This window comes from Rattus rattus, chromosome 18 (genome assembly GCF_011064425.1).
Source record: "Rattus rattus isolate New Zealand chromosome 18, Rrattus_CSIRO_v1, whole genome shotgun sequence".
NCBI lineage: Eukaryota > Metazoa > Chordata > Mammalia > Rodentia > Muridae > Rattus > Rattus rattus.
In genome coordinates this window covers 10677241-10684860 of record NC_046171.1, presented here as the reverse complement: position 1 = coordinate 10684860, position 7620 = coordinate 10677241, and the positions used below count along the sequence as shown (strand labels likewise).

The following is a 7620-nucleotide window of genomic DNA, read 5'->3' as shown; positions in this document are numbered from 1 at the left end:
TCCTGTCACCTGATACAGACAAGAAGGAAAAATATTGCAAATTGAGAGAAAGTCACAATATCAATGTCTATAACATAATTAAAAATGGTGACACTGAAAAAAGTCGCATCAATTATACGGGGTCTTTTTGTTGTTGATCTAGATTTTGTCACAGAAAGGATATGAATCTTCAGAGAGGCACAAAGACACTGAAGCGAAGTTTCTGTTTGAGTAGTAACTATGGGAAGCAGAGACAGAGTTTGTCAGAGAAGAAAATATATCAAAGAAATAAATGAATCTGACCCGTTGATATCTGATAACAATTCATTCAAATGAACGTTTAATGTCTCTAATACTTAGTATACACAATTACTTTAAAAAATTACTTCCTTCAACTATGGTCCTTAAAATAAGCACTTTTTAAAAATAGTTTTAAAAAAATATGAACAGGTTCTAGAGAGTATAAAGGCTACTTTTGATGTAAAATATCAAGCATTTTTGTATTGATAAAACTGTATTAGCATGTATGTCAGGATTTAAAATTTTGTGCATACATGAGTTCATAAACATGTTCCTTGTAAGAATCATTAGCTCGTCCAGTCTACCAGCTACCAGCTTGTGAGTAGGATTAGACTGCATTCACGCAGCTCTGTTCCTTAGCGATCTGGTGGTGGGTGGAGTTACTGGCTTTCTGGTTTTATATGTTGAATGAGAAGGTGGGTAAATCTGAATGTGAGGTATATTTGCCAATATAACCAGGGCTCCTTGGGCAAATGGAATAGGTCGCTTCAATTGTACCTAACAATCATTAATTTTTACTCAAGAAGATTAAAGGAACAGCCTAAAGAAACTTCCAATATTTACTTAGATAAGCATCTAAGGTGAACACACTACTTTCTTTTGTGCACCCAAACTGTAACCACTATGCCCAGGTGTAATGCAATTAGTACCAAATATCAGTACAACCACTCACACCTTAAAATTCTTCCTTAAATACAATTTCATACCCTGTACTTTATTACTGGGGAAATTAATTGCGGGTGTAACTTATATGAAATAATTCTTAACTATTAGCACATTTCACTTATTATGTAAAACTATTACAGAACTTAGTGACAATTAAGTGAGGGAGGGTTGTGTAAGGGATCCAGAACCCAATAACCAAAATCAACGTGAAGTACCTGACTGATGACTGAAATTAGGAAGAGGGTTACACAGTGATAAAAAGAGATATGAAGGAACTCCTAATGAGCAAACCATTTTGTATGTACTAATACATACATACTAATAGTATGAATAAATCTAGACACATTGTTATTTTATGTGCATATACATAATATGTACACATATTGCATTGGCTTATAGTGTCTGTAACATATATTGGATATGTAGTTCCAATTCTAATAAATGTATACACAGTTACATAACTACGCATGCATACAAACACAAACAAATGTTTTTTTTTTTTCTCACTTTGAAGCCATCACAGGAATAAAATGAAGACAGACATATCACTTCTGTTCTACTTCTGTTTGTGGGCACCTTACTCATCTTGATCACCTTACCCGTTCTTTATCACATTCTATATCACAAACACGGGCAGCCTCCAGAGAATGTGATAAGACAGATTCATGGCCATGGACCAGCTCTCTATTAGAATATGCTCATCTTGGGTCTTTAGAAGAGTTGTTTTTCTCCCTGATACATTCCTAATCACAACTGAGGTCCTTGCCGTCTCTTTTCACCCAGGTGAGCGAGCATTACTTAAATTCCGAATCTTTTTTTTTTTTCTTTTCTTTTTTTTTTTTTTTTTTTCGGAGCTGGGGACCGAACCCAGGGCCTTATGTCTCCTAGGCAAGCGCTCCACCGAATCTTGTTAAGAATCACACACATGTACAGTGATAAACCAGGAGACATATGTGGTAGAAAATCAGTGCAGAAGATAATTTCCTTCACTCTTTCATATGGATAATAATGTCGAAACGATATTGAAATCTGAGCCTGAGAGCTTGTAGTGTTATTACCTTAAATGAAAATCAGTGTCTCAGCACTGTGTTGATTGTAGGTGCTACTATTTGAGACTGCAATTCTCTGAAGACTAGCAAATCAGGAGAGATTGTTCAAGGATACAGGCCACCATGATGGAAATGTTCCAGGGGCACAGGTCTCCCAATATAGCAATTAATCTCATGCTGTATTGCATCCAAAGTTGAACTTTCCCAGAAGGCCATTTAGAAGAAGATTCTGTGATCTCTGATATTTCAGTTACTTGAATATAAGAAAAAATAAAACCCAAAGGTAATAACTTTTGCCTTCATAACCTGCCTATATAGAATGTTTAAGGAATTTCAACTGTTTTCATGTTAAATTTCAATCAATAATTTATTTAACATATGGGTGTGTACATGCATACCATTCAGATAATTTCAATTCTGTAACCATAACTAAATTTTCTGTTTCTCCATCCTTTTATCTCTAAATTAGCACATTTGAATATGTTTGACCAAGCCCTGTATAACTATTATTATGAATTTAACAAGATGCAAGAAAAATTTTGTGTTGCTGTTTTTGTCTCTGCCACCATTAATTCAACATCTTTCTGAGAATGATTTATTTTAGCCCACGTTCATAGAAAAGTAACCCTTCATTCCACACTGGATTTGGTTTTTTTTGTTGTTGTTTTTTGTTTTTTGTTTTGTTTTTTTCATATTTTTTCTCTTTATTAACTTGAGTATTTCTTATTTACATTTCGATTGTTATTCCCCTTCCCGGTTTCCAGGCCAACATCCCCCAACCCGTCCCCCTCCCCTTCTATATGGGCTTCCCCTCCCATCCTCCCCATTACCACCCTCCCCCAACAATCACTTTCACTGGGGTTCAGTCTTGCAGGACCAAGGGCTTCCCCTTCCACTGGTGCTCTTACTAGGCTATTCATTGCTACCTATGAGGTTGGAGTCAGGGTCAGTCCATGTATAGTCTTTAGGTAGTGGCTTAGTCCTGGAAGCTCTGGTTGGTTAGCATTGTTGTTCATATGGGGTCTCAAACCCCTTCAAGCTCTTCCAGTCCTTTCTCTGATTCCTTCAACAGGGGTCCCGATCTCAGTTCAGAGGATTGCTGCTGGCATTCGCCTCTGTATTTGCTGTATTCTGGCTGTGTCTCTCAGGAGAGATCTACATCCGGTTCCTGTCAGCCTGCACTTCTTTGCTTCATCCATCTTATCTAGTTTGGTGGCTGTATATGTATGGGACACATGTGGGGCAAGCTCTGAATGGGTGTTCCTTCTGCCTCTGTTCTAAATTTTGCCTCCCTATTCCCTGCCAAGGATATTCTTGTTCCCCTTTTAAAGAAGGAGTGAAGCATTCGCATTTTGGTCATCTTCTTGAGTTTCATGTGTTCTGTGCATCTAGGGTAATTCAAGCATTTGGGCTAATAGCCACTTATCAATGAGTGCATACAATGTGTGTTTTTTTGTGATTGGGTTACCTCACTCAGGATGATATTTTCCAGTTCCAATCATTTGCCTGCGAATTCCATGAAGTCATTGTTTTTGATAGCTGAGTAGTATTACATTGTGTAGATGTACCACATTTTCTGTATCCATTCCTCTGTTGAAGGGCATCTGGGTTCTTTCATGGATTTTGTTGTTTAATATGCCATAAACCATTTATTTGCTACCGTGCTAATAACTATTTTGTGTTTCTGAGTTGTAGCTTTAACAAAAAAATGCTTCTTAGGTATTTTTGCATAGATATTTAGGTAAATAGAAAGGTAAGTATTTTGATAGTAGCTCTTGGAATAGGATTGCTTATTCAGAAATTGAAAATGCTTCCAGAGTTGATGGATCCATTGCACTCCATGTTGACACTCTGCAGGCAGATGTATATCATGTAGGTTACACTTATACTCTCTGTCCTTTAATTTCAGGCATTTTGGTGGTACGCAAAGGGCATAATGCTATAATATTCATTCACATACACCTGATGACTAAGGTAGTTGACTAGTTTGTCTTTTCAATAGAGAGAGCTTATATTTGTTGCCTGTTCAAGTCTCTATACTTAATTTTATTTTTATTTTTAGGAAAATAAAATAGGTTTGAAAAAATAGAAAGAGAATGTAAAAGAGGGATACCTGGTGAAGGTGTTTTTCTTTCTTTTTTGAATAACAAAACTTGCCAGGTGTCCATTATTGTAATATAGGATAAAGTATAATTTGTAGATACTCAAACTAATATAGTAGGGAGAAGTCAGATAACTCAATGAATTTTTATGCCTTGTGTTTTTACTTGCAAACATATTTCTGATGGTTATTATGGTTGAAGTAAATACTTAACTAAGAGAAATATATTTAATTGAAAGACAAGGATTAAATTGAGCTCTCCTGTATGTGGCCCTGAGATGATAATACTGAACATTTTAGAATAATATTCGTTCTCTAGTAGTCTGATATTAGTGCCAAAAGAATGAAGTCTTGGTCTCACATTTATTTTATCCAATATTGATAGTTTATTTCTAGTTCAGATAAGAATATTTGTCAGTTTTTTCTCAAATGCCATTTATGAGACTTATTGATATCAGATTATAAATTACACAGTAGAATTCTTAGAATAATCTATGACATTTTATAAACTGGCGAGGTAAAACTAGAGAACTTTGCCATTTAAGAACAGTGCTGTATGAAGAGCATAAGCTTGGCTGACATGAGTCACTGTACAATTGAACATAATGTTTTTCTGAAATATACTATTATCTTATTTTGAAATGATTCACGACTTTGCAGTTAGCTCATATGTTTCAGTTGGTCACAGAGCCTACTTTTTCATGACTATTCCCTCTTTCTTGGTATTCAGTAAATCAGCTATTTGATCAATACCACACTTTAACCTTCTTTTTAAATTTTTTTTTTACTTTTTATTGATACCTTGTGAATTTCAAATCATGCACCGAAATCCCACTCATCCCCCACCACTCACCACAACAATCTTAATACAGCTTCCTCTCTATGTACATTTATAACTATATATAGCTAACTATATAAATACTATATAATATGTACTATATTACATATACACATATACATGTGCATTTGCTTGCTCCATGTTAACATATATTTATACTATATATAATATAATATAGTGGTTTAATACAGTAATATAATATAGTATGATATATATATATATATATATAATATCGTACATCCTCACATGGGACAAGCATATACCTATGAAGGTGTAGGTGGCCATAGAGTCATCTTAATACTAGCTAGGTACTTTAAATTCTTTTATTTCCTCTCTGGAATGTTATTTAATCTCTTTCAGGTTCTTGAAATTCTATGAAGAAATTAAAACTGGTACATGTTTATTTGTTCACATTGGTAAAGCACGGTTGTTGTTCTAGCAATGAACAGACGACACAACTGTCAAGGGACAAACTGATTTTCTTGTCAAAGAAATAAATCTTCAACTTCACGAAGGCAATTTTGATCACAGGTGCAGAAGTTTAAGATCACCTGAGAATGCTTCCTACGGCTAATACGGTCTTGTATCTAGGAAGTGGGTTTCCTCTTTGCACTACATTTCAAGTGTTGAGATCTATTAGACACTCTCCATTAAGTGTCCTATTTGGAGATATTTATCCTTATCATTTTTTATCAGGTGCTTCTGGGTTATACACACTTGGGTGTTTTCTGATCAGTCTCACTCAGGGGGCTGCAAAGATGAGTCTTCATTCAGAATAAAGAAAGGTAGACCCAGGTAAAGTAACAAATAACTTCCTGATGCATCCCTTGTGAGTCTGAAATAGCTGTTATCATCCATCTTTACATCTAATGACAGAGGCTGGACAGATGGCTCAGTGGTTAGAGCACTAACTGCTCTTCCAGAGGTCCTGAGTTCAATTTTCAGCAACCACATGGTGGCTCACAGCCATCTGTAATGGAATCCAATGCCCCCTTCTGGTGTATCTGAAGATAGCAACAGTATACTCATATAAAAATAAATAAAACTAAAAAAATTAAAATACATCTAATCACTGACTCTATAACAAAATACACACATGCAAAATCAAGCATTGTCATAATGTTCAATGTGTAAATATTTTCAATAGAGATTTAAAAATAATAAAATTATGCGATAATTGTCATTCATTTAACACATTCCTTTATAACTTAATAGATTGTATGAATGTTTTTCCTTCGTGTTGAATGTAATAAAAATTGCATCGCTTCTAACAATATATGTAGTAATTTTGGCACTTTAAAATTTTTAAAGCTTCATATATTACCTAAATATCCACCATAATTACTTATGAAATACTTTCTTTAGCCTTGTTGACATTAAATACGTACATAGTGTTATTTCCTAAATGCTGATTTAGCATTTAGCAAAATAGATATTGAGGTGGATAGAGGGAGGGAACTGGATGGGAGGGGAGGGGGGAAGGGAATTAGTTGGGAGGGGATCAGGTGTAGGGAAAGCAGGGAAGAGAGAATGGGAATCAGAGGTGGGGGATGTGAAGCTCTAGGAAGTTCCAGAGACCTGGGACATGGAGAGGGAGGCCCCAGGTTGTCTATGGGGATGACTCTAGCTCAAAGTCCAAGCAGTGGGGGACATAGATCATTAAGTGGCCACTTCCTGTAGTCAGGCAGTACTCCCACTGAAGGGTTAAGATCAGCAACCCACCCAGACCAGGGACGTCTGCCTGGCATTTGGTGATAATAGACCCTTGATGCAGCAAAGCCAGAGATTAAAACATGGACCCTGGTGGCCAGAATCCCACCATGATCTCAGGTGGCATTACTAGCTACTCATTATCAGACTGTTCCTCATTATGTGAGTCTCCATTTCTGCCTGTTTTTATTGTGCCCATATGCTTCTGTTTCTTTTTCTTTTCCATTACTGTACACTTATTTGCTCCTTTTAGTGGTACCTGCGGTCTCAGTGTCTAGGGTCATCTCAGGAGTGGTCTCAGGGTTGCTGTACCCTGCTTGTGTCCTGTGGCTCCAGGAAAGGGTCATCTGGGACATAATATGCCCCTGCTCAGGACTTCAGGGAACAAGACTGGTGCTCATCCTAGGCTATCTTTCTGGTCAGGCCCCATTGCAATTGTCTGGTGATTGTCTCAGGCTCTCTTTTTTTTCTAGGGATGCTAGGCTACTAATTACTCAGAAGTCTGTAGGTTAGAACACCAAGTGTAGACATACCCTCTCTCCTCTCTGCCACCTTTTGATGCACATGTGACACAGCAGCCAACCTACAATGATTCTAGGGGCAGATCTTTGAACTTTCATATGTGTCTTTATAGACACACATGTGCACAAAATACAGTCTCAGTAATAAGTACCTATAACTTAAAATAAACTTCAGGAAAATATGAAAAGAGTCTTGAAACTTTTAATACCACGTTTGGTAGGAGGGAGGTGAATGACCTGATGTGATTGTGTGCATTAATCCATTTCTAATATACTATTTTCAGTACAATTGTACAATGTAGAATGGAAGTGTAGAATCTCTTTGAGATTGTAATTAATCTATGATTATTTTAGGGATGCACTTGCAATAAAATCTCACCCCCTGTGTCAACATGGCAGTGAATTGAATAGTATTGGAAAAAAAAATACTGTAGGTATGTAACTGAATCAATATTG

At 36.3% G+C, this 7620-nt stretch overlaps 1 non-coding gene across 1 annotated transcript; it reads right to left on the bottom strand.

The window, feature by feature from the left end:
* Window positions 1-7117: 7117 nt before the first annotated feature.
* LOC116887730 lies at window positions 7118-7248 on the bottom strand. The gene has a single exon (XR_004386243.1). It is a non-coding gene; the product is annotated as a small nucleolar RNA SNORA17 (small nucleolar RNA).
* Window positions 7249-7620: the final 372 nt, after the last annotated feature.